General features: G+C 41.0%; 1 protein-coding gene across 15 annotated transcripts in view; it reads left to right on the forward strand.

Moving 5' to 3' along the window:
- Positions 1–27,892, forward strand: part of ERC1 (ELKS/RAB6-interacting/CAST family member 1) — a 542,093-nt gene that overhangs the window by 7,216 nt on the left and 506,985 nt on the right. For 10 of the 15 annotated variants that reach the window (XM_032254222.1, XM_032254232.1, XM_032254228.1 and 7 more), the window contains exon 1: positions 18,800–18,837. The exons of 4 other annotated variants lie outside the window; for them this stretch is intronic. The gene's annotated coding sequence lies outside the window, so the exon portion shown is untranslated. Of the gene's footprint in view, positions 1–18,799; positions 18,838–21,807; positions 21,811–27,892 lie in introns of those variants that run through there. One more of the 15 variants, XM_032254223.1, reaches the window with a different exon arrangement.

Below are 27,892 nucleotides of genomic sequence, written 5' to 3' on the forward strand. Positions count from 1 at the left end.
CGGAGTTTCGCTCTTGTTACCCAGGCTGGAGTGCAATGGCGCGATCTTGGCTCACCGCAACCTCCGCCTCCTGGGTTCAGGCAATTCTCCTGCCTCAGCCTCTTGAGTAGCTGGGATTACAGGCACGCGCCACCATGCCCAGCTTATTTTTTGTAGTTTTAGTAGAGACGGGGTTTCACCATGTTGACCAGGATGGTCTCGATCTCTTGACCTTGTGATCCACCCGCCTCGGCCTCCCAAAGTACTGGGATTACAGGCGTGAGCCACCGCGCCCGGCCTGAGGAAATTTCTTGATAACAGAATGAAGTTCCATGAGAATGTATTTTTCCACCCTATCGGATTCATGTTATCACCATTTAAACTTTAAAATGTCTCTTCATCTTGATAAAAAACTCCAGCTTCATACTTTATTGCTGTAAGTTTATCTCTGCTTTATAGCCACACTGTTAAAGAAGAGTTGTCTGCATATTTACATTTGCTGTATATTTACATTTCTTCACCTGTGACTTTCTTCTCAACTTATTTCTGTCTTGTTTCTATCTCTACCATTTCAGTGAAACTGAAAATAGCCAATGGAAATATGAAAATAGCCAATGTCTATTTTTCTATCTTGTTCTTATTTAACCTCTTAGCAGCTGTACTGATTGTCTATTGGCTAGGTAACAAATTACCCCCTAAGAAACATTTATTGTTTCACAGTTTTTGTGGGTCAAGAATGTGGGTGTGGTTGGTACCTCTGATTCAGGGTCTTTTACAAGGCTGCAGTCATCTCAAAGCTCTACTTGGGGAGGCCCTTTCCAAACTCACTCATGTGGCAATTGGCAGGCCTCAGGTCCTTGTTGGCTGCTTCCTGGAAAGAGCAGTCCCTTGCCATTTGGGTTTCTGTGTAGGATTACTTAAAATATGGTTCCTCACTACTTCTGTATCAAAAGCTCTGTTGGGGAAGAGGACAGATATTAGCCAGAGTCTTTTTGTAAACTTATCTTGGAAGTGATGTGCTATTTGTTGTATTCTGTTCATTATCAGCTAGTCACTAGGTCTAGCGCCCTCAAGGCAGGATTTCACAATGGCATGAATATTGGGAGGCAGAGATCATTCAGAGCCTATCACAGCAGCATTTGACACAGTGGACACCTCTCCTTCCTTTGTAAAGCTCTTTGTTCTCTTGAGGTCTTCAGAGCACTTCTCTGTTTTTCTTGCTGATTCTCTGGGCTTTTTCTCAGTCACCTTTTTTGTTTTTTTGAGAGACAAGAGTCTTGCTCTGTCGCCCAGGCTGGGGTGTAGTGGCACGATCTTGGCTCACTGCAGCCTCCGCCTCCCAGGTTTGAGTGATTCTCTTGCCTCAGCCTCTCCAATAGCTGGGATTACAAGTGTGCACCACCATACCTGGCTAATTTTTGCGTTTTTAGTAGAAATGGGGTTTTGCCCTGCTGGCCAGGCTGGTCTCAGGTGATCTGCCCACCTCAGCCTCCCAAAGTGCTGGGATTACAGGCATGAGCCACCGTGCCCAGCCTCTCAGTAACCTTTTGAATATTTCTATTCTCATTTATTAAATGTTTTAATTTCTCTGGGCTTTCTCGTCACCTTCTATTTCATTTTTCATCTGTATGCTGAGTATTCATTTTTATGTCTTCAGTTTTTACCTTTCTCCACTATATCTAATTGCTATTGAATGTTTCCATTTGGATGCCCCTCAAACTGAGCACATCCAGAACGGAATGTATGATTCCTGCACTTCCTCTGGTGTTTCTTAATTTGTTAAATGACACCACTAGGTGCTTAAGCCAGAAATGTGTGTGCTGTTCTTGATTTCTCCCTCTCCTCCACCTTCCATTTTACCATTCCTTATTTATTTTATTAAAATCATGGCTGTTCAGTGATGGTGTGAATGTTTTATGAGGTAGTGCATCCTCTGCCAGGTTGCAAGCATTGAGCCTAGTGCTAGGTGATTTTTTTTTTTTTTTTGAGATGGAATTTCACTCTTACTGCCCAGGCTGGAGTGCAATGGCACGATCTCAGCTCACTGCAACCTCCGCCTCCCGAGTTCAAGCGATTGTCCTGCTTCAGCCTCCCAAGTAGCTGGGATTACAGGCATGTGCCACCACCATGCCCAGCTAATTTTGTATTTTTAGTAGAGGTGGAGTTTCTCCATGTTGACAAGGCTGGTCTTGAACTCCTGACATCAGGTTATCTGCCCACCTTGGCCTCCCACAGTGCTGGGTTACAGGCGTGAGCCACCGCACTTGGCCTGCTAGGTGATTTTTAACGTTTCTTCCAATCTCGAGATACTGCTTGTGTAGCTATTGAAGATTTTTGAATAGGAGATGCATAATCAGGGCTGTGCTTCAGAAAGGTAGCAACTCTTGAACGGTCATTTTTAGTCGTTCACCAAAGAATGAAACTAAACGGTATTATTTTTAACTTTCTTTATTATGGTATGCTTTTCATCTGACAGCCCTTTTGTATATATCATTTTCATTTTTTTTTCTGTTTTATTGTTAAGCATTTATGTTTGAAAGCCGTTTTGCACGGAAATAAGATAATCAGGCCAGGTGCAGTGGCTCACGCCTGTAATCCCAGAACCTTGGCAGACTGAGGTAGATGGATCACTTGAGGCCAAAAGTTCAAGACCGGCCTGACCAACATGCCATAACCCCATCTCTACTAAAAAATAAAAAAAATTAGCTGAGTGTGGTGGTGCACGCCTGTAATCCCAGCTACTCTGGAGGCTGAAGCACGAAGATCGCTTGAATCCTGGAGGCAGAGGTTGCAGTGAACGGAGGTTGCACCACTGTACTCTAGCCTGGGTAACAGAGCGAGACCTTGTCTCAAAAAAAAAAAAATAAATACAAAAAAACAATGGGATGAAAATTTGTGTGAACTTAAATTAAGTCTCTGAAATTGTAAAAACTTTTCAAGAAATAAAAGTTCAGAACTTAAACATAATTTTACTGTAGGAATATAGCTTATCTTTTGAAGGAATTCCTTCTTGAAGCCATTATTTATATATTTATTTTAAATTAATTCATTTATTTTCTTGAGATGGAGTTTTACTCAGGCTGGAGTGCAATGTGATGTGATCTTGGCTCACAGCACCCTCCGCTTCCCAGGTTCAAGCTGTTCTCTCACCTTAGCTTCCCAAGTAGCTGGGATTACAGGTATGGGCCCAGCTAATTTTTGTTTTTAGTAGAGATGGGGTTTCACCATGTTGGCTAGGCTGGTCTCAAGCTCCTGACCTCAGGTGATCTGCTCGCCTTGGCCTCCCGAAGTGCTGGGATTACAGGCTTGAGCCACTGTGCCAGCCTATTTTTAATTTATTTTTTAGAGAGAAGGCCTCACTCTGTTGCCCAGGCTGGGTGCAGTGGTGAGATCATAGCTCACTGCATTTTCAAACTCGTGGGCTCGAGTGATCCTCCTGCCTCAGCCTCCCCAGTAGCTAGGACTGCTGGTGCTTGCCACCTTGCCTGGCTAATTTTAAAACTTATTTTTGTAGAGAGTGGGTTTTGCTTTGTTGCTCAGGCTGGTATTGAATTCATAGCTTTAAATGATCCTCTTGTCTTGGCCTCCCAAAGTGCTGGGATTACAGGCATGAGCCACTGTGTCCAGCCTTGAACCCCTTCTTGAATGTAACACATATGTAGAAAAGTATGTAAAACAAAAGTAAAGGTTTACAATTTATGAATTAGACACTTGTATGACCATCATGTAGGTCAAGCACTAGGACCTTGCTGACATTCCACAAGTTTTCCTTGCAGCTTCCCAATCACAACCCACTCCTCTCATAAATGTAATCTCTGTCCTGATTGTAGGGGAATCACCTTCTTGCTCTCTCTCTCTCTGTGTGTGTGTGTGTGTGTGTGTGTGTGTGTGCGCGCGTGTATAGACCTTTTTTATTTTGGCTTAGTTTTGACTGTTCTGCATCTTTATATACATGGAATCATATTGTATGTATTCATGTCTGGCTTTGAGTCAGCATTATGTTTGTAAGATTCACATTTGCATGTAGCTGTTCATTTTCATCACTAAATAGTATTCATTTGTGTAAATATACTACAGATTATTGTATTACTGATGGATATTTAGGTTGTTTATAGTTTTGGACTATTATGGATTATGCCACTGTGACTATTCTTATAAAGTCTTTTTTTTTTTTCCCACCGGAGATGGAGTCTCATTCTGTTGCCTAGGCTGGAGTACAGTGGTGTGATCTCTGCTCAGTGGGTTCAAGTGATTTTCCTGCCCTAGCCTCCCAAGTAGCTGGGATTACAGGTGCCCACCATCACATCCAGCCATTTTTTGTATTTTTGGTAGAGGCAGGTTTTGCCATGTTGACCAGGCTGGTCTTGAACTCCTTGCCTCAAATGATCTGCCTGCTCAGCCTCCCAAAGTGCTGGGATTACTGGTGTGAGCCACGGTACCTGTGTTTTTTTTTTTTGGAGACATTTTTGCTCTATTGCCTAGGCTGGAATGCAGTGTTGTGATCATGGCTCACTGCAGTTTTGACCTTCTGGGCTCAAGTAATTCTCCCACCTCAGCCTCCTAAGTAACTGGGACTACAGGTGCATACCACCATGCCTGGCTAATTTTTTTGTTTTTTCATTTTTTTGTAGAGATGGAGTTTCACCATGTTGCTTAGGCTGGTCTTGAACTTCTGAGCTCAAGTGATCTTAACTGGGACTACAGATGCATACCACCATGCCTGGCTAATTTTTTTTTTTTTGCATTTTTTTGTAGAGGTGGAGTTTCACCATGTTGCTTAGGCTGGTCTTGAACTTCTGAGCTCAAGTGATCTGCCTGTCTTGGCCTCCCAAAGTGCTGGTACTACAGGCATGAGCTACTGTACCTGGCCTTATGCAAGTCTTTTAGTGCATGCGTGTATATAATTCTTTTGTGTATTTAGCCAGAAGTAAAAGTCCTGGGTCATAGGAGGTATATGTATGTGTGTACAATTTTAGATAATTACCAAACAGTATTCCTCCTCTGTGGTTTTACAAAATTACATGCCCCAAAGCAGTGTTTGAGAGTTTGTTTTGTTCCGTATCTTTATCAATACTTAGTATTGTCAATATTATTAACTTGAGCCATTCTAGTGGATTTATAGTAGTATCTCTTGGTTTTAATCTACATTTCACTGATTACTAATGAGGATGAATAATTTTTTGTTGGTTTCTTAGGAACCTTTTGTGAAATGCTTATTCAAATGTCTTGCTCAATTTTATTTATTCTTTTTTTTTTCTAATTATAGGAGTTCCTTATATATTTTGGAATGACCCCTTCTTTGGTTATTTGTGTTGCAAGTATTTCTACCTCACTTTGTAGCTTACCATTTAAGACATCTTAAGGAGGCCAGGTACCGTGGCTCATGTATGTAATACCAACACTTTGGGAGGCTGAGGAGGGTGGATTGCTTGAGACCAGGATTTCGAGACCAGCGTGGGCAACGTAGCGAAACCCCATCTCTATGGAGGAAAAAAAAAAACAAAACCCCAAACCGACTAAAAAAAGAAAAAAAAAAAAAAAGAAAAATGTTGGGACCCTGATTGGAATTTAATTGGATTTGTAGATTAATTTGAGTAGAATTACATTTTTGTAATGTGGAATCTTTGACTAATTGAATATGGTAATCTCTGTTATGTTGTATTTCACTCTCAGTAATGTTTTATAGTTTTCTGTGCGGTATTACATATCTTTTGTTACATTTAGTCCTAGGTATCTGATGGTATTATAAATAGAATTCTAAGATCAATGTTATTTTCCATTTCTTTTTTTTTTTTTTTTTTTTTTTATTTTTGAGACAGAGTCTTGCTCCGTCGCCAGGCTGGAGTGCAGAGGCGAGATCTTGGCTCACTGCAACCTCTGCCTTCCCGTGTTCAAGCAATTCTCCTGCCTCAGCCTCCCGAGTAGCTGGGACTACAGGTGTGAGCCACCACGCCCAGCTAATTTTTGTATTTTTAGTAGAGATGGGATTTCACCATGTTGGCCAGGATGGTCTTGATCTCTTGACCTCGTTATCTGCCCACCTTGGCCTCCCAAAGTGCTGGGATTACAGGCAAGAACCACCGCGCCCGGCTTTATTTTCCATTTCTTGTTGGTATATTGAAATAAAACTGATTTTTGAGTACTGACTGTGTTTTGCTAATCAGGCCTTATAATAATTTTATATGTAGATTCTCTTGGCTTTCCATCTTATATAACCATATCATTTGTGAATAATTACTGTTTTCTGTTTTTCTTTGCAATTCTTAACACCTTTTTCTTTCCTTACTTCACTGGCTAGGATTTCTGGCATGTTGTTGAATAGAGATAGGAGAGGTCATTGTCTTTTCCCTCCTCAAAGGGAAGTTGTTCAGCTTTTCATTGTTAGGTATGATGCTGTCAAGCATACTTACACAAGACAAGGCAAGGCTAAGACCTTCCCTGTCTGATTTCACTGGCAGAGACACAGTGAGCCTCTTTAGACTCAGACAATTTATCAGTTACATAGTCAGCAGAAAGAAGAATTAGCCAAAGGTGCCTGCTCTCTGTGATCTTTGTCCCACATTTCAAAAAGGATAACACCACAACAAAAGGGGCTGATGCCTGCAGTGTGAGCTCTGGGATACTCTATTAATGAGGAGCCTATTCTAGGCTGCTGCTAAGTGGTTTTGTATTTTACAGCTCTGTTCTAAGTTAGGCAGGGGTGAAGGTTCTATGTCTTGTCAGAACCCAGGATGCCATGAGAAACTATCATGACAGCTTCTAAGGAAGATAGGGAGGTGGTGGGAGATGGCCCTTGAGCAGCTCCTTATAGACCTTCCACCATCCCCTGTTCTGGGAGGATTACAGGGCATTCCTCCAAGACTCAGATAAGCTGCAGGTCATCAGAACACCATGGTGGAACCGTTTCCCTACAGATACTTGTTATAGTTGCTTTTGCACATATCCTTTATTAGATTAAGAAAGTTTCCTTCTATACCTAGCTTTTTATTCATTAGTAAATGTTAAAATCTGTCCAATGTATTTCATATCTATAGAGATTGGATGCCCCCTCTTTCAACCCATTAATATAGCCAATTACATGGATTTAAAAATTAATTTCTACTGGTTAACAAATTTCTAAGCATTTTTTTTTCCTGCGTGTGTGTGTGTGTGTGTGTGTGTGTGTGTGTGTATAAATTTTTATTTTTTTCTTTCTTTCTTTATTTTAAAATTTATTTTTATTTTTATTTTTTGTTTTTAAGACGAGTTTTCACCGTGTTGGTCAGGCTGGTCTTGAACTCCCAAACTCAGGTGATCCGCCCGCCTTGGCCCCTAAAGTGCTTGGATTACAGGCGTGAGCCACCGCGCCCGGCCTATTTTTTTCATTGTTCATAAAGAATTCAGGTTGCTGAACTTTTCAGGGAAGAAAGACCATATTTAACTTCTGATTTATCATAAAGAAGTTATTATTAATGGTCTGAGAGACTCATAGCGTTTCTTTTGAAGTAAGAAACTATGTTTTACATCTTCAGGTGCCACGTAGGTGACTTTTCTGCCTTCATGATAGTATTCACTTTCATTAAAGGCAAGTAATTTTGAGTACTTCAAATTAGTTTTCATCCCTTTTCTAAACTTAAAACATTTTAAAAGAAATCTTTATTTGACCTGGGGTGCCTTGTTCTGTCACCCAGGCTAGGGTGCAGTGGTGCTGTCATAGCTTACTACAGCCTCCACCTCCCAGGCTTAAGCGGTCTTCTTGCATCAGCCTCCCAAGTAGCTGGGACTACAGGAGTGTGCCACCTCACCCAGGTAATTTTTTGTATTTTTTGTAGAGATGGGATTTCACTGTGTTGCGCAGGCTGGTTTCAAACTCCTCAGCTTAAATGATCTACCCGCCTTGGCCTCCCAAAGTGCTGAATCTTTTCTTGATGTTATTCTCCCCTGCATTTAGATATAAAGTTATTAAACAGAAAAAGTTACTGAAGGTAGATGGTTATTGGCTATTTATTGTGATTTTTCTGGTGATTACTATAGTCAATTTTATAGTATTGCCAAGTTTCTGAATCTATTTTGAGTAATGTGATTGTTTATTCTTTTTTTTTTTTTTCTTTTTGAGAGGGAGTCTCACTCTGCCACTCAGGTTGGAGTGCAATGGCGTGATCTTGGCTCACTGCAACCTCTGCCTCCCGGATTCAAGTGATTCTCCCACCTCAGCCTCCTGAGTAGCTGGGACTACACTTGCGTGCCACCACACCCAGTTAATTTTTGTATTTTTAGTAGAGACGGTTTCACTATGTTGGCCAGGCTGGTCTCAAACTCCTGACCTCGTACTTCGCCTGCCTCGGCCTCCCAAAGTGCTGGGATTACAGGTGTGAGCCACCGCTTCCGGCTGGTGATTGTTTATTCTTATGCTTTGGGCCTGATACTTTTTGTAGAGCAGCAATTCTTACCTTGTTTCCTGTTATTTTAAAAATAAATTAATTGAAAATGGGCATAAATTATTTGTTAAATTTGAACTTGACAAATGCAGGTAAAATATAATGCTATTAATATTTCTGTATATCAAGTATATACATACATATTTTAAATCATTAATCAGGATTTCCTTCAAAAGTTTAGAATTAGGTTTTGATTCTTAGGAGTTTATATTAAAATTCTTATATTACTACTTTTTTAAAAAAATAGACCTAGTCTCATTCTGTCGCCCAGGCTGTAGTGCAGTGGCTCATTCTCGGCTCACTGTACCTGTACCTCCTGGGTTGAAGCAATTCTCCTGCCTCAGCCTCCCAAGTAGCTGGGATTACAGGTACCCACCACTACGCCTAGCTAATTTTTGTATTTTTAGTAGAGATGGGGTTTCACCGTCTTGGCCAGGTTGGCTTTGAACTCCTGACCTCATGATCCACTGCCTTGGCCTCCCGAAGTGCTGGAATTACAGGCGTGAGACATGTGCCTGGCCAGTATTATTATTAATTTTTAAGACGGATTTTCATGCTCAGGCTGGAGCCCATTGCAGCCTCGAATTCTTAGTCTTCAGCAATTCTTCTGTCTCAACCTTGCAAGTAGCTGGAACGTGCATGCCTGGCAAATTTCTTTTTTCTGAGACAGCGTGTCACACTATGTCACCTAGGTGCAATTTTGGCTCACTGTAGTCTTGACCTGCTCTCAAGCCATCTGCCTACCTCGCCTCCCACATAGCTGGGACTGCAGGGGTATGCCACCATGCCCAGCTCATTTTTGTAACTTTTTTTTGTAGAGATGGGGTTATGTTGCCCAGGTTGGTCTCAAAAGCCTGGGCTCAAGTGATTCTCCCACCTTGGCCTCCCAGTGTGCTGGGATTACAGGCGTGCATCATTATGTCTGGCCTTTTCTTTTTTTAAATAGAGACAGGGTCTTGCAGTCCTGGCTGGTCTTGAACTCTTTGGCCTCAAGCGATCTTCTGCCTCGGCCTCCGAAAGCCCTAGGATACAATTTTTTTTTAATAGTATAGCAAAAATACCTGCTTTGTAAATTTTTCATTTTTATAGTTGTTCAAGAGCACACATGTATTTCCTTTTTTCTTTTTCTCTTGTTAAAAAAATATGGAAAATCTAATATACAGTATATATATGTGTATATATAGTAAAGATAATGTATGTATATAATATAGTGTGTGTATATGTGTGTGTGTGTAAATATATATATATATGACTGTATTGTGTTTCACCTTGGCAGTAAAATGTTTGAGGCACTCTCTCCACCCTCAGGATGCTGGTGACCAGGGAGGGAGCAGGGATGGAGACAGTAAATAGGCAATTAATTTGAGTGTGATAAGTGGTAAAAATATGTGCAACAACTGGAAGGTGTAAGGGAGTGGTAAAAGAGGCGGAAATTGGAATTGGATCTTGAAGGGCTTTGTAAACCCTGTTAAAACCTGACTTTTTTTTTTTTTTTTTTTTTTAAGATGGGGTTTCACCATGTTGGCCAGGCTGGTCTCGAACTCCTGACCTCGAGTGATCCACCCACCTCAGCCTCCCAAAGTGCTGGGATTACAGGCATGAGCCACCATGCCCGGCTTTTTTTTCTTTTTTGAGATGGAGTCTTGCTTTGTTGCCAGGCTGGAGTGCAGTGGTGTGATCTCAGCTCACTGCAACCTCTGCCTCCCAGGTTCAAGCAATTCTCCTGCCTCAGCCCTGGAGTACCTGGGACTACAGGTGTGTACCACCATGCCCGGCTAATTTTTGTATTTTTAGTAGAGATGGAGTTTTGCCATTTTGGCCAGGCCGGTCTTGATCTTTTGACCTCGCGTTCCACCAGCCTCAGCCTCCCAAAGTGCTGGGATTACAGGCGTGAGTCACCGCACCAGGCCAAATCTGACTTGACTTTGGAGACTTTTGAGTAAAGGAAGTAACAAGTGTATATTTGTGTTTTACAACAAATGAATAGGAAGAGACTAAGTGAGGAAGCCAAGTAGGAGGCTGTGGACCTGTTCCCACTAAAGTCTAAAAACTGAAGTAGTGTCAGTGAGGATAGAGACACCTGCAGAGTTGAAAGCTTTAACAGTACTGGGTAATTCTTATCTGTATGTGTGTATGCGTTTGTGTACACTTTGTGGGGAAAGGACAGTTGATGGGGGGGAGGAAGACTCGGGTGACTCCCAGATTTTCAGATGGAACCCACAGGCTAGGAACAGCTCTGTTGGGTATAGTAGCCAGTAGCCACATGTGGCCATTAAGTTATGTCTAAACTAAATAAAATAAGATAAAAAATTCAGTTCTTCAGCTGCACGAACCACCCAATTATATTACAGACTCTTAAATTCTGCAGATTTAGTCCAGAGTACTATGAAGTTATAAATTCAATTTAAGAGTGTCCACAGAGATTCAAGCAGAAAAGAATATCTGGCTATATGTTTTTAACAGCAGTATGGGACTAGTGGCCTCTGTATTGGAGAGTGCAGATATAGAATATTTCTGTTACAGAAAGTTCAGTTGAACAGCACTGTTCTGCAGTTTTTGGTTTCTACTTTCTTTTCTCCCCAGAGGAAAGTCAGAATAACAGGTGGTTTTCTCTATTCTCCTAAGAACTTTGGCTTCACAATATTCTGGTGTGGGATACTGCTAGCCAGGGATTCTGCTAGATACCATCTTAGTACTGTCAACCACCATCACTCAATCATCAGATATAGGATGTTTCTGTAATCAGAGAAGGTTCTTTTGGTCAGCACTGAGCTAGAGAGATGCTGATGTCATTCATTGAGCTATTGATGGTTGTGGTGGGGGACAACAACTTCTAGAAAGCACTGTTTATTAGAAATATGAGCCACATACATAAATGAAAAAATTTAGCCGTATTAAAGAGTAAAAATAAATAATTGGATTTTATAACTTATTTAACCCATTATATCCAAAATATGATTTACAACACGTTAAAACATATTTAAAAAATTAATAAGCTATTTACATTAAAATTTTTTTCTTTTTTTTTTGAGACAGGGTCTCGCTATATTGCCCAGGCTGGTCTGTAACTCCTGGGGTCAAGTGATCTGCCCGCCTCAGCCCCCTTAAGTGCTGGGATTACAGGTGTGAGCCACCATGCCCAGCCACATAATTTTTTAGTACTAGATTTTTGAAATCAGTTGTATACTTTTATAGTATATCTTAATTGAACTGCTAAGTTTTTTTTTGTTCTTTTGTTATTTTCAAAAGCCTAGTTTTATTAGAAGTATTTCACCTGCATTTATATCTGTAAATAATAAAATTTACAGCTAAAAAAGTAGATTTATATGTCCAGGTTATTCTAAACTTGCTTAAAACTTTTCCAGTAACAAAATTAAGTATCATTTTTTAAATTTGACTTTTAATTCCCATTAAATAATATTAAAAATTCAGTTCCTCAGCCTCACTAGTCACCTTTCAAGTGCTCAGCACTCAGCAGCTGCAAATGGTTAGTGGCTACGATATTGGACAACATAGCTCTAGAATAACTACATTCACTGGATAGTTGGAAATTCAGGTCTGGAGTTTCGGAAACAGGTAATGAAACAGAAGTTAGAAGGGAGGAATTGTGGAGGAACATGAGGATTAAAAAAAAAAGTTTGTGAGTTTGAACAAACTAATTTTAACCTCTGTGCTCCATTAAAACAAAATCGATAAAGGCATCTTGGTGAGAGTATAATAGTAGATGCAGTATCTTGCAGTGGTGAAGATTTTGAATTTAGAGTCCGATAGAGCTGTGTAATCTTGGGCAATTTACTGGGCCTTCTTGACCCTTAGTTTCCTTGTCCATAAATGGCATAATAAGATCTTTCTCCTTGAAAGGTTTGCCATTAGGGTTAAACGAAGTATTGTGACAAGTGTTTACTGCATGTAATACCACATTTCTTTTTTTTTTTTTTGAGACGGAGTGTCGCTCTTGTTACCCAGGCTGGAGTGCAATGGCGCGATCTCGGCTCACCGCAACCTCCGCCTCCCGGGTTCAGGCAATTCTCCTGCCCCAGCCTCCTGAGTCGCTGGGATTACAGGCACTTGCCACCATGCCCAGCTAATTTTTTGTATTTTTAGTAGAGATGGGGTTTCACCATGTTGACCAGGATGGTCTCGATCTCTTCACCTCGTGATCCACCCGCCTCGGCCTCGCACAGTGCTGGGATTACAGGCTTGAGCCACCGCGCCCGGCCAATACCACATTTCTTTACTTTTAAGTTGCCATTTCTTTTTTGTGGGGCGTACCATCAACTTAATAATTCATTCTTTTAAGAAAAAAACATAATTTAATTATACATGTTAATTATAAGCTGCATCCCAATTCAGAAACTTTAAAATGTGAGAAACTGTATATCTTCAAATATTAATATTGTCAAATATTCATTATAAACCAGATACTGTGTTAAATGCTTTATATGGCTATTAAAAGGTTTGATTTTTATAAATATGCAGTGTAATACCATATTTCTGTTGTGAAGTTTCATTTAAAAAGATTTTGCAATATAAATCTCTTTTACTTCTGAAAACTTTAAAATGCATGATGGTATAACTCCTTTTCTTAGTTATTTCAGGAACCACTGAATTCTACTTGAATCTCTTCAGATACTTTTATGATTTCTCCAGGCTGAATCTGCAGAATTTAAGAGGCTGTAATTCTACCTTTGTGTGTACACATATAAAGAATTACTATTTTAAAAACTGCCTTGATAGAGTTTATGGTAACTGAGGGGAGGAAAATGGACTTTTCCAGGTCAAAGAGAAAGGAAATATTGTTTGGTTGCAGTGGCTCATGCCTTTAATCCCGGCACTTTGGGAGGCTGAGATGGGCGGATCACTTGAGGTTAGGAGTTTGAGACCAGCCTGGCCAACATGGGGAAACCCCATCTCTACTAAAAATACAAAAGTTAGCTGGGTGTGGTGGCAGGTTCCTGTACCCAGCTACTTGGGAGGCTGAGGTAGGAGAATTGCTTGAACCTGGGAGGCAGAGGTTGCAGTGAGCTGAGATTGCACCACTGCATTCCAGCCTGGGCGACAGAGTGAGACTCCATGTCAAAAAAAAAAAAAAATCAGCCTCCCAGAAAAAGAGAGAAAGGAAATATGATTTTTTTTTTTTTTTTTTGAGACAGAGTTTTACTCTTGTCGCCCAGGCTGGAGTGCAATTGCGTGATCTCGGCTCACTGTAACCTCCACCTCCCGGGTTCAAGTGATTCTCCTGCCTCAGCCTCCTGAGTAGCTGGGATTACAGGTGTGCACTAGCACACCTGGCTAATTTTTTATTAGTAGTAGAGACAGGGTTTCACCATGTTGGCCAGGATGGTCTTGAACTGACCTCAGGTGGTGTGCTTGCCTTGGCCTCCCTAAGTATTGGGATTGCAGGTATGAGCCACCGAACCCAGCCAGCTATATGATTTTTAATGCTCTGCAAATTGTTTTCCGAGGTCTTTTTCTTAAGTCTCATCTTCTGGCTGTGTGCCATTCCACCAGTTTCTTGGAGAAATGCTTACCCATGCATTGTATACACAGTGTGTACTGGGAAATCTTGCTGCCTTTTTTGTGGTAGTTTCAGTATACCCATTTAATTCTGAAATAATATTAGGCATTTTACATCTGTATTATTGGAAATAATGAAAAATTTTTATGATGCCTTTAGGGCCAGCAGATATATTTTATATGTGCCAACTACATTTGGTGATAGCAACTGCGAGTGCTGTGCTGAAAATGGTTTTCAGACTAGTTACAAAAGGACAAAATGTTCATCCTGGAATTACAGCGGTTTTTTCCTTTAAGTCTTCCTAACATTTTTCCTTTTTTTGTTTTTTTGAGACAGGGTCTCACTATTATCCAGGCTGGAGTGCAGTGACGCCATCACTGCTCACAGCAGCCTCGACCTTTTGGGCTCAAGCTATCTTCCTACCTCAGCTCTCAAGTAGCTGGGACTACAGGCATGCACCACTATGCCTGGCTAGTGAAAAAATATATTTGTAGAAACAGGGCCTCTCCATATTGCCGAGGTTGGTCTCAAACTCCAAGGCTCAAGCGATCTGTCTGCCTTGGCCTCTGAAAGTGCTATTAGGATTACAGGTGTGAGCCACCTTGTTTGGCCAACATTTTCCTGTTTATTTATTTTATTTTTATTTTTTCTTTATTATTGTTTTTTTTTCTGAGATGGAGTCTTACTCTGTTGCTCAGGCTGGGGTGCAATGATGCAATTTTGACTCACTGAAATCTTCGACTCCAGGGTTCAAGCATTTCTCCTTCTTCAGCCTCCTGAGTATCTGGGACTACAGGCACCTGCTACCATGCCTGGCTAATTTTTGTATTTTTAGTAGAGACAGGGTTTTACTATGTTGGTAAGGCTGGTCTCAAACTCCTGACCTCGTGATCTGCCTGCCTTGGCTTCCCAAAGTGCTTGGATTTATAGGCATGAACCACTGCACCCAGCCAATATTTTCCTTTTTTTTAAAAAAGTAGAGTTTACCTGTTTGGAAAATTTTGACACCTATTGGGAAAAAAACTAGGTTTTGTTTCATTTTTTGGCTGTGCTTATATTTGCAAAATTGAGAGTATACTGTACATTAAAATATATTCTTGAAGGCTGGGCACGGTGGCTCATGCCTGTAATCCTAGCACTTTGGGAGGCTGAGTTGGGTGGATCACCTGCGGTCAGGAGTTCGAGACTAGCCTGGCTAACATGGTGAAACCTTGTCTCTCCTAAAAATGAAAAAATTAGCCGGGTGTGGTGGTGCGTATCTGTAGTCCCAGCTACTTGGGAGGCTGAGGCACGAGAATCGCTTGAACCCAGGAGGCAAAGGTTGCAGTGAGCCAAGATTGTGCCACTGCACTCCAGCCTGGGCGACAGAATGAAACTGTCTGAAAAAAAATGCATATCCTTTTTCATTATCATATTATAAACATTTTTTAATGGCAGACATTGGTTTGTAAATGTTTTTTGTAGGCTTCATATTAAGTCATACAGATTTCACTTAAACATTTCTCAATGAAATGAGTACTAATAAAGCTGGTATATCTTTGTAAACTGTTCTCTATATTTTGGATCATTTGAGTAGATTGATTTTTCTTGTTCATATAATTACTGGATCGAAAGCTGTGTTTTTAAGACCCTTAACATAACCATTTTTAAACTTGCTGCTTCTCAGATACTTTTATTATTTTTGGGAAGAAACAAATGCTTATTGGATACCTACAATTTTTCACTTAAACCATTTTTTTTTTTTTTTGAGATGGAGTCTCTCTCTGTTGCCCAGGCTAGAGTACAGTGGTGTGATCTCAGCTCACTGCAACCTCTGCCTCCCGAGTTCCAGCAATTCTCCTGCCTCAGCCTCCCAAGTAGCTGGGACTACAGGCATGTGCCAGCATGCCTGGCTAATTTTTGTATTTTTAATAGAGGTGGGTTTTCACCATATTGACCAGGGTGGTCTAGAACTTCTGACCTTGTGATTTACCTGCCTGGGCCTCCCAAAGTGCTGGGATTACAGGCTTGAGCCACTGTGCCCAGTCCCCCTCACCCTTTTTTTTAAGACAGGAATTTCACTCTTGTTGCCCAGGCTGGAGTGCAGTGGCACGATCTCGGCTCATTGCAACCTCTGCCTTCTGGGTTCAAGCGATTCTCCTGCCTCAGCCTCCCAAGTAGCTGGGATTACAGGCATATGCCACCACATTTGACTAATTTTGTATTTTTAGTAGAAATGAGGTTTCTCCATGTTGGTCAGACTGGTCTCAAACTCCCGACCTCAGGTGATACACCCACTTCGGCCTCCCAAAGTGCTGGGATTACAGGCATAAGCCACCTTGCCCGGCCTCACTTAAACCTTTTTAAATTTATGAAATGTTTCAGATGTGCAAAAAGGTATAGAGAATTATGTAATTAATATCCATGTACCTACCATATAGCTTAAGAAATGAACAGTTACAGAATTAAAAACTCCTGTGCAGTCTTCCTTGTTATAAATATCTGTATTTCCCAACAGTGATGTGGATATTTAATCTTTATTTATTTATTTATTTTGAGATGGATTCTCGCTGTGTCACCAGGCTGGAGTGCAGTGGCACAATCTTGGCCCACTGCAGCCTCCGCCTCCTGGGTTCAAGCGATTCTGCCGCTTTAGCCTCCTGAGGAGCTGGGACTATAGATGTATGCCTCCATGCCCAGCTAATTTTTGTATTTTTAGTAGAGACGGGGTTTCACCATGTTGGCCAGGATGGTCTTGATCTCTTGACCTCATGATCTGCCCTGCCCGCCTTGGCCTCCCAAAGTGCTGACATTACAGATGTGAGCCGTCGCGCCCAGCCAATATTTACTCTTAACCGTTAATACAAGTCTGCATCTAAGATCTTTTGAGCCAGAATTCAGAATTTTTTTCAGATTTTTAGACATGTGATTTGCATGTATAACCTAACTTTTCAAGCAAGTTTTGGGGAATGCTCCCTAATTTCTTCATCAAACACTTTGGGATTACTGACTCAGTTTAGGTCTGGTTTTACTACCATGTTATTTACAAATTTTTGGATTTTTGGAGATTTTTGCTATTAAGTTTTGTGAATAAAGGTTTGTGAACGGGTACATCTGTTTTACTTGTTCAGCTTAATCACTGGTAGAATTTGTTGAACTTTGTGTTTAGCTGATCACAATGTAGTATGAGATGTATAAAAATGCAAGTTAACAATTTGATGTCCAAGCAATTTAATTTTTTAGGTTTTTATGAAGTCAGTATATCAGTGAGGACCAGAGTTGTTGGGGAAGGCGACACAACCTAGAACTTGACCTGTTTCAACTAAGTGGCAAAGATTGCTGATTTAAGTAGAGAACCACTATGATTAACAACCTGTGTTTATTTCTAATTATCTAACTTGACAAAATATTTGTCATGATGAGAACTTTGAGAGAACTTATAATTAACTGATAAGAATTATTAAAAACTGTAGTTAACTTGATTGTAAACTGAGTTACTCACCCTTCATTAAAATAAGGTGAAATGGTAACTGTCAGGTATTAGGATTGCTCCTTTACAATTGATGTGTCATTGCTGCTCCGTCTCGATGTCCTTTCAGATAAGTATGCCAGCAGTGCTGCTTTAGCCACACTGTTCTATAGTTTTGGTCTCTAGTCAGTATTGGAGAATCAGATTAAGGTTATACAACTAGATGCATAGTGTTATTAGCAAACAATACATTTTAGTTACATGCTACAGTAGAAGCAGAGAAATCTGTGCTTTCATTAACTTGCAGATTTTCTTTCTTTCTTCTTTATTTTTTTAGAGACTGTCTTCCTCTGTCATCCAGGCTAGAGTATAGTGACGTGATCATAGGTTACTGCAGCCTTGAACTCCTGGGCTCAAGCTGTCTTGCTGCTATAGCCTCCCAAGTAGCTAGGGCTACAGATGTGCACCACCACACCTGGCTATTTTTTAAACATTTTTTGTAGAGATGAGGTCTTGCTGTGTTGCCTAGGCTGATCTGAAGTGATCTTTCCACCTTGGCCTCCCAGAGTGTTGGGATTATAGGCATGAGCTATGTGCCTGGTGATTTTTTTTTTTTTCAAACCTCTTGCTACTTACAGAGATATTAGCAATCAGTATTTGTGCCTAGCCCATTAATTACTGTGTAAATTAGTGCTGAATGATTGTGGAGGTCTTTATTTAAACCCGTAGTTTATAATGAGGCTTAAAAAAAAGCTTATTATTGTTTTTGAGACAGGGTTTTACTCTGTTGCTTATGGTGGGGTGCAGTGGTGTGTTCTTGGCTCACTGTAGCGTTTGCCTTAGAAGTTCAAGCAATTCTTGTGCCTCAGCCTACTGAATAGCTGAGATCATAGGCATGTACCATTATGCCTGGCTAATTTTGGTATTTTTGGTAGGGACGGGTTTTCACCATGTTGCCCAAGTTGTTCTTGAACTCCTGACTTCAGGAGATCCACCCATCTTTGTCTCCCAGAGTGCTGGGATTACAGGCCTGAGCTACCGCACCAGGCCAAAAAAAAGTAAAAGTAATACCTGCTCACTGTAAAAAGAAAATGGAACAGTGAAGAAAAGTATATAAGTAGGGAAAAAGGTGATTTCATCTGATTTTTCACAAATATGGTGTTACCATACAAATCATTTCTGTGTATATACAAACATACATATATACATCCTTTGTATACAAATGAGATTGTCTTGTAGGCATTCTTCTATAACTTGCTTGCTTTTCTACTTCACAATATGTTTTTGCATATCAGATATAGATATTTACTTATTTTTGTTTGTTTGTTTTTGTTTCTTTTCCTTTTTTTTGAAATGGACTCTTGCTCTGTCACCCAGGTTGGAGTGCAGTGGTGGGATCTCAGCTCACTGCAACCTCCATCTCCCAGGTTCAAGCGATCCTCCTGCCTCAGCCTCCCAAGTAACTGGGATCACAGGTGTGTGCCACCATGTCTGGCTAATTTTTGTATTTTTAGTAGAGATGGGGTTTCACCATGTTGGCCAGGCTGGTGTCGAACTCCCAACGTCAGGTGATCTGCCCGCCTCAGCCTCCCAAAGTGTTGGGATTACAAACATGAGCCACCATGCCTGGCCTCTTTTTCTTTTCTTTTCTTTCTTTTTTTTTTTTTGAGATAGTCTTGCTCTGTTGCCTGGGCTGGAGTGCAGTGGCAGGATCTTGGCTCACTGCAAGCTTTGCCTCCTGAGTTCCAGTGATCCTCCTTGAGCCTCCTGAGTAGCTGGTACTTACAGTCATGTACCACCTTGCCCAGGTAAGTTCTGCATTTTTTGGTAGAGATGGGAATTCACCATGTTGGCCAGGGTGGTCTTGAACTCCTGACTTCAAGTGATCTGCCCACCTCAGTCTTTTAAAGTGCTGGAATTACAGGCATGAGCCACCATGCCTAGTCATTGTTTTTCTTTTTTGTAAAATTAGGATTGTCTGAAATTTTTTTTTTACAGCAGCATTGTCTTTTATAGTTTAGAGATACATAAATTTATTCAGCTAATCTGTTGTTGGAAATTTAAGCTGTCTCCTTGCTGGTACAAACAATGCAGTAATTGAATATCATTGCACATTATATACTTGAACCTGTGAAAATATATTTTATGGAGAATAATTTTTAAAGTGAAACTTCTACTTCAGCAGCGTGCACTTTTTCAATCTTGCTAGATTATGCCAAATTCTACTTCAGTGGGATTTTAAAATTTTGGTCTATTGTTAATCTTTTCATACGGTGTCTAGGATAGCAGCATATTTCTCGCCCCCAGTAATATTTATAATGCTTTGAGAAAATGGACAGGATCTTTCAAAATGTTGAAATACAGTATTAAAAATATTTGACTTGTTGAAGAGCATAACCCCATTACATCAGGTTGGACTAGTAATTTTGAGATTTATTTCAGAATTTCACCTGTAGTTCTTTAAGTAGCTAATGGGCGGTATGTTAAATTTTCTGGTTCAACTTATAAATATCATAGCACATCTGTGTCAACCTAGTCAATTGTAGTTAATTTGAAGTAAGCTACTATGTTGCTATTAAAGATATTTTGCTTTTATTTGTCTTAAGAATACTTGGTGTTCCTTTGGAGACGCAGGTTGTAAAGAGCTATTATTATTTTTCTAATCTATGAGGAGAGTGAGAGATTGCTGTCTGCAGTTGCATGTTATGCTTGTAGGTATTTGTGGGAAGAGTGAGAATTAAAGGCTAACATACAATCATTGTGGGTAGAAGTATTTTTATTTTTAGACCTCTGAGTATAATGGGTTTCTGTGGGGTGGGGCTAGACTGGGGCTGTTTTTCTCTCCCAGTATGTATATAACCATAGAGATCAATGCTTTTTTTTCTTTTTTTTTTTGATATACAGTTTCATTCTGTCACCAAGGCAGGATTGCAGTGGTAGGATCTCAGCTCACTGCAACCTCTGCCTCCTGGGTTCAGGTGATTCTCCTGCCTCAGCCTCCCGAGTAGCTGGGTTTACAGGCAGGTGTGTACCACCACACCTGCTAAGTTTTCTGTTATTAGTTTCACCATGTTGGCCAGGGTGGTGTCAAACTCCAGACCTCAAGCAATCTGCCTTCTTTAGCCCCTCAGGGTGCTCGGATTACAGGTGTGAGCCACTGTGCCTGGCCTCAGTGCTTCTCTTATAGGGAAAAATGATTCTGGAATATTCCTTTTTTTTTTTTTTTTTTTTTTTTTTGAGACAGAGTCTTTCTCTGTCACCCAGGCTGGAGTGCAGTGGTGTGATCCTGGCTCACTGCAACCTCTGCCTCCCGCGTTCCAGCAATTCTCCTGTGTCAGCCTCCCAAATAGCTGGGACTACAGGTGCGTGACACCACACTAGCTAATTTTTGTATTTTTAGTAGAGATGGGATTTTGCCATGTTGGTGAGGCTGGTCTCGAACTCCTGACCTCAGAGGATCCACCCGCCTCAGCCTCCCAAAGTGCTGGGATTACAGGCATGAACCACTGTTCTGGCCTGAATATTCTTTGTGTTTTTTTTTCTGACAGGCTTTGTGATGTGAATAGTAGTGAATTGATGTTGAAACTGTATTGTTAATAAACACATAATTTAAGCCAGATAATATTAAGCCACATAATATTCTGGGAATATTCACCTTAGAATTAGATTTTAGGAAATTTCTCCAAATGTAAATCCTGGCAAGTCTGCAGAGATTTAAATGCTGTTCTGGTTTTTTTTTTTTTTTTTTTGAGATAGAGTCTTGCTCTGTCACTTAGCTAGAGTGCAATGGCACGATAACAGTTCACTGCAACCTCCGCCTCCTAGATTCAAGCAATTCTTGTGCCTCAACCTCCCAAGTAGCTGGGACTATAGGCATGCACCACCATTCCCTGCTAATTTTTGTATTTTTCGTGGAGATGGTGTTTCACCATATTTGCCAGGCTGATCTTGAAGTCCTGGCCTCAAGTGATCCACCTGCCTCAGCCTCCCAAAGTGAGCCACCATGCCTGGGCATCTGGTATTTTTTAAAAACTCAAACTATAGGATACAAAATTCATCTTAAGAGTTCGTACGTCTCTGGCTTGGTAGGTTTCTGACATAGAGTTTAATAGAGATTTTTTAGTATTGAGAACCAGTTTTTCCCCACAGACACCATATTTTCTGCATGTGATTGCTGTGTGTGTGTGAATTTTTAATTTCTTTCTTAGATGAGGGACATTAGTCTGTTGTTGAGCTTATGCCATCTTCTTGGAATTAAGATTTAGCTACAGAAATTTCTATTTTTAATTAATGCAGGAGGAACAGTTTTTTTAAAAAAAATTGAATTCTTGCCTATTTAGTTTATTATTGTCAGGGGATAGATGACAGAAATGAATAGCAAGGGGGACGATCCAAGATGGCTGTTTAGGAACAGCTCAGGATTGCAGCTCCCAGTGAAAGCGCAGAGGGTGAGTGGACGCCGCATTTTTATTGCCCACAGACTAGGCAATTCCCAGGCGGAGGAGCTCCACGGGTTGCCAGTGCGGCTGTTTTGTCCAGCGTGGCTGTGCCGGCCGGCACCACTGCTTTGCCCTGCGCAGCTGCTTTGTCGGCGCCCCGGAGCAGCGGTTCTCAGTACAATATACACTGGTCTGGCTGCCCTTTTGGCTGGTGATTGGAGTCACAGGAAGTCGCCCGTTTGTCTCATTAAAAAGGAGACTGAGCAGGGAACCAGGACAGTAGATTACAGGGCAAAAAAAGCGCCACAAATCTCAGTGCCGCTGTTTAAGCCAGCGCAGTGAGTCGCCTCATGGGAAAAAAACAGACCCCGGCGCCTCTTCAACAGGCAACTGGAACACCAACTTTAAAAAAAAAAAAAAAAAGACTCTGAGGCAGGGAGCCAGGCGATCAGGCTCGGCTGGTCCCACCCCAACAAAAGAACAGCAATCAGAAACTCTCTGGATTGAGAGTTTCACAGCAAGGGCAGCTGAACCTGGGACGGTCCATCTCTGTGGGAGAGGGGCGTCCGCCATTACCAGGGCAGCCCGCCGCTACGGAGGTAGTCAGCCAATCATGAGGCAGCCCGCCGTTGCCAAGGCAACCCACCACTGCAGAGAGGCTCCGCCTTAACAGAGGCGGGCCACCCTTGCTGCGGTAGTTCTAACTGCACACATATAAACAGGGCTGCAGGGAAGTTCACTCGGCAGCTGGGCGGAGCCCACAGCAGATCAGCAAAGCCCCTATAGGCAGACAGTGACTAGGCTGCCTCCTTGTTGGGCAGGGCAGCTCTGAAGGAAAAAAAAAAGAAGGCAGCAGCATAACGGAAACTGATAAAGCCCTAAATCCCTGGGACAGAGCACCTGGGAATAAAAAGCGGTTTATGAGTTTTGCTGCAGCAGACCTAATCGTACCTGCCCAGCAGCTCTGAATGAAAAACGGAGGTCACAGCTCAGCATTTGAGCTCCTATAAAGAAGAGACCGTCTCCTCAAGCAGCTCCCTGACCCCTGTATATCCAAAGAGTCACCTCATAAAGGAGAGATCAGATTGACACTTGGCGGGTATCCCTCTGGGACAAACATAGCAGCAGAAGAAAACTGGTAATAACCCTTACTGTTCAGCAGCTGCTGCAGGTGATCCCCAGGCAAACAGGGCCTGGAGTGGACCTCAGCAGACATACAGCAGAGGGGCCAGACTGTCGAAGGAAAACCAAGAAACAGAAATAACCTCATCATCAACAAACGGAACGTCCACTCAGAGACCCAATCTGAAAGCCGGCAACTACAAAGACGACAGGTGGATAAATCCATAAAGATGGGAAGAAACCAGCGCGAAAAGAATGAAAACACCGGAAACCAGAACACCTCTCCTCCTAAAAGGGATCACAACTCACCAGCAAGGGAACAAGGTTGGGTGGAGAACAAGTGTGATGAAATGACAGAATCAGACTTCAGAAGGTGGGTAGTAAGAAACTTCTGTGAACTAAAAGAACATGTTCTAACCCAATGCAAAGAAACTAAGAACCTTGAAAAAAGATTTGACGAAATTCTAACGAGAATGGACAAAATAGAAAGGAATACAAATAAATTGATGGAGCTGAAAAACACAACACGAGAGCTTCACGAAGCATGCACAAGTATCAACAGCCGAATTGACCAAGCAGAAGAAAGGATATCAGAGGTTGAAGATCAACTCAATGAAATAAAACGGGAAGGCAAGATAGTGAAAAAAGGGTAAAAAGGAATGAACAAAGTCTCCAAGAAATGTGGGACCATGTGAAAAGACCTAATCTACGTTTGATAGGCGTACCTGAATGCGACGAAGAGAATGAATCCAAGCTGGAAAATACTCTTCAGGATATTATCCAGGAAAACTTCCCCAACCTAGCAAGGCAGGCAAATATTCAAGTCCAGGAAATACAGAGAACACTACAAAGATATTCGTCAAGAAGAGCAACCCCAAGGCACATAATCGTCAGATTCACCAGGGTTGAAATGAAGAAGAAAATACTAAGGGCAGCCAGAGATAAAGGTCAGGTTACCCACAAAGGGAAGCCCATCAGACAGCAGATCTCTCAGCAGAAACCCTACAAGCCAGAAGAGAGTGGGGGCCAATATTCAACATCCTTAAAGAAAAGAACTTTCAACCCAGAATCTCTTATCCAGCAAAACTAAGCTTCATAAGTGAAGGAAAATAAAATCCTTTGGGAACATGCAAGTACTCAGAGATTTCATCACCACCAGGCCAGCTTTATAAGAGCTCCTGAAAGAGGCTCTACACATATAAAGGAACAACTAGTACCAGCCACTCCAAAAAAATGCCAAATGGTAAAGAGAATCAACACAATGAAGAATCTGCATCAACTAATGGGCAAAACAGCCAGCTAGCACCAAAATGGCAGTATCAAATTCACACATAACAATATTAACCCTAAATGTAAATGGACTAAATGCCCCAATCAAAAGACACAGACTGGCAAATTGGATAAAAAGCCAAAACCCATCAGTGTGTTGTATCCAGGAAACCCATCTCACATGCAAGGATACACAAAGGCTCAAAATAAAGGGATGGAGGAAGATTTACCAAGCAAATGGAGAGCAAAAAAAAGCAGGAGTTGCAATTCTCATCTCTGATAAATTAGACTTTAAAGCAACAAAGATCAAAAGAGACAAAGAAGGACATTACATAATGGTAAAAGGATCAATGCAACAAGAAGAGCTAACGATCCTAAATATATACGCACCCAATACAGGAGCACCCAGATACATAAAGCAAGTTCTTAATGACTTACAAAGAGACTTAGACTCCCACACAATAATAGTGGGAGACTTTAACATCCCATTGTCAATACTAGACAGATCAACCAGACAGAAAATTAACAAGGATATCCAGGACTTGAACCTCAGACCTGGACCAAGCAAACCTAATAGACATTTACAGAACTCTCCACCCCAAATCCACAGAATATATATTCTTTTCAGCACCACATCACACCTACTCTAAAATGGACCACATAATTGGGAGTAAATCCCTCCTCAGCAAATGCAAAAGAACGGAAATCATAACAAACAGTCTCTCAGACCACAGTGCAATCAAGTTAGAACTCGGAATTCAACAACTAACCCAGAACCGCACAGCTTCATGGAAACTGAACAACTTGCTCTTGAATGTTGACTGGATAAACAATGAAATGAAGACAGAAATAAAGATGTTCTTTGAAACCAATGAGAATGAAGACACAACTTACCAGAATCTCTGGGACACATTTAAAGCAGTCTCTAGAGGAAAATATATAGCAATAAGTGCCCACATGAGAAGCAAGGATAGATCAAAAATTGACACCCTATCATCAAAACTGAAAGAGCTAGAGGAGCAAGATCAAAAAAACTCAAAGTCTAGCAGAAGACAAGAAATAGCTAAGATCAGAGCAGAACTGAAGGAGGTAGAGTCACAAAAAACCCTTCAAAAAATCAATAAATCCAGGAGCTGGTTTTTTGAAAAGATCAACCAAATAGACCACTAGCCAGATTAATAAAAAAGAAAAGAGAGAATAACCAAATTGATGCAATAAAAAACAATAAAGGGGATATCACCACAGATTCCACAGAAATTCAAACCATCATCAGAGATTATTACAAACAACTCTATGCACACAAACTAGTAAACCTGGAAGAAATGGATAAATTCCTGGACACTTGCCTCCTCCCAAGCCTAAACCAGGAAGAAGCCGAAACCCTGAACAGACCGATAATAAGGTCTGAAGTTGAGGCAGCAATTAAGAGCTTACCACCCAAAAAAAGCCCAGGTCCAGATGGGTTCACAGCCGAATTCTACCAGACGTACAAAGAGGAGCTGGTACCATTCCTTCTAAAACTATTCCAAACAATACAAAAAGAGGGAATTCTTCCCAAAACATTTTATGAGACCAACATCATCCTGATTCCAAAACCCGGCAGAGACTCACCAAGAAAAGAAAACTTCAGGCCAATATCCATGATGAACATAGATGCAAAAATCTTCAATAAAATACTGACAAGCCGCTTGCAACAGCACATCAAAAAGTTTATCCACCATGATCAAGTAGGCTTCATCCCGGGGATGCAAGGCTGGTTCAATATCGCAAGTCTATAAACGTAATTCACCACATAAACAGAACCAAAGACAAAAACCACATGATTATCTCAATTGATGCAGAGAAGGCCTTTGACAAAATTCAACAGCCCTTTATGCTAAAAACCCTCAATAAGCTAGGTATTGATGGAACGTACCTCAAAATAATAAAAGCTATTTATGACAAACTAACAGCCAATATCATACTGAATGGGCAAAAACTGGAAGCATTCCCCTTGAAATGTGGCACCAGACAAGGTTGCCCTCTCTCACCACTGCTATTCAATATAGTACTAGAAGTTCTAGCTAGAGCAATCAGGCAAGAAAACGAAATAAAGGGTATCCAAAAAGGAAAGGAGGAAGTCAAATTGTCTTTATTTGCAAACGATGTGATTGTATATCTGGAAGACCCCATCGTCTCAGCCCCAAATCTCCTGAAACTGATAAGCAACTTCAGCAAAGTCTCAGGATACAAAGTCAATGTGCAAAAATCACATGCATTCCTATACGCCAATAACAGACTTAAAGAGAGCTGAAACAAGAACAAACTTCCATTCACAATTGCCACAAAGAGAATAAAATACCTAGGAATACAACTAACAAGGAATGTAAAGGATCTCTTCAAGGAGAACTACAAGCCACTGCTCAACGAAATAAGAGAGGACACAAACAGATGGAGAAACATTCCATGTTCATGGTTAGGAAGAATCAATATCGTGAAAATGGCCATACTGCCCAAAGTAATTTACAGATTCAATGCTATCCTCATCAAGCTACCAATGACCTTCTTCACTGAACTGCAAAAAACCACCTTAAACTTCATATGGAACCAAAAGAGAGCCCACATAGCAAGTCAATTCTAAGCAAAAAGAACAAAGTGGGAGGCATCACACTACTGGACTTCAAACTATACTACAAGGCTACAGTAATCAAAACAGCATGGTACTGGTACCAAAACAGAGATATAGACCAATGGAACAGAACAGAGGTCTCGGACGCAACGCATCATATCTACAACCACCTTATCTTTGACAAACCAGACAAAAACAAGCAATTGGGAAAGGATTCCCTGTTTAATAAATGGCGTTGGGAAAACTGGCTAGCCATGTGCAGAAAGCAGAAACTGGACCCCTTCCTGACACCTTACACTAAAATTAACTCCAGATGGATTAAAGACTTAAACATAAGACTTAACACCATAAAACCCTAGAAGAAAATCTAGGCAAAACCATTCAGGACATAGGTGTAGACAAGGACTTCATGACCAAAACACCAAAAGCACTGACAACAAAAGCCAAAATAGACAAATGGGACCTAATCAAACTCCACAGCTTCTGCACGGCAAAAGAAACAGTCATTAGAGTGAATCAGCAACCAACAGAATGGGAAAAAATTTTTGCAGTTTACTCATCTGACAAAGGGCTGATATCCAGAATTTACAAAGAACTAAAACAGATTTACAAGAAAAAAACTAACAACCCCATTCAAAAGTGGGCAAAGGATATGAACAGATACTTTACAAAAGAAGACATACGTGAGGCCAACAAATATATGAAAAAATGCTCATCATCACTGGTCATCAGAGAAATGCAAATCAAAACAACATTGAGATACTATCTCAATCCAGTTAGAATGACGATCATTAAAAAATCTGGGGACAACAGATACTGGAGAGGATGTGGAGAAATAGGAACACTTTTGCACTGTTGGTGGGAGTGTAAATTAGTTCAACCATTGTGGAAGACAGTGTGGTGATTCCTCAAGGACCTAGAAATAGATATTCCATTTGACCCAGCAGTCCCATTACTGGGTATATATATACAAAGGATTATAAATCATTCTGCTGTAAGGACACGTGCACACGAATGTTCATTGTGGCACTGTTTACAATAGCAAAGACCTGGAACCAACCCAAATGCCCATTGACGATAGACTCGACAGGG

This window comes from Sapajus apella, unplaced genomic scaffold, assembly GCF_009761245.1.
Source record: "Sapajus apella isolate SASKATOON/1434 unplaced genomic scaffold, GSC_monkey_1.0 scaffold86, whole genome shotgun sequence".
NCBI classification, from domain to species: domain Eukaryota; kingdom Metazoa; phylum Chordata; class Mammalia; order Primates; family Cebidae; genus Sapajus; species Sapajus apella.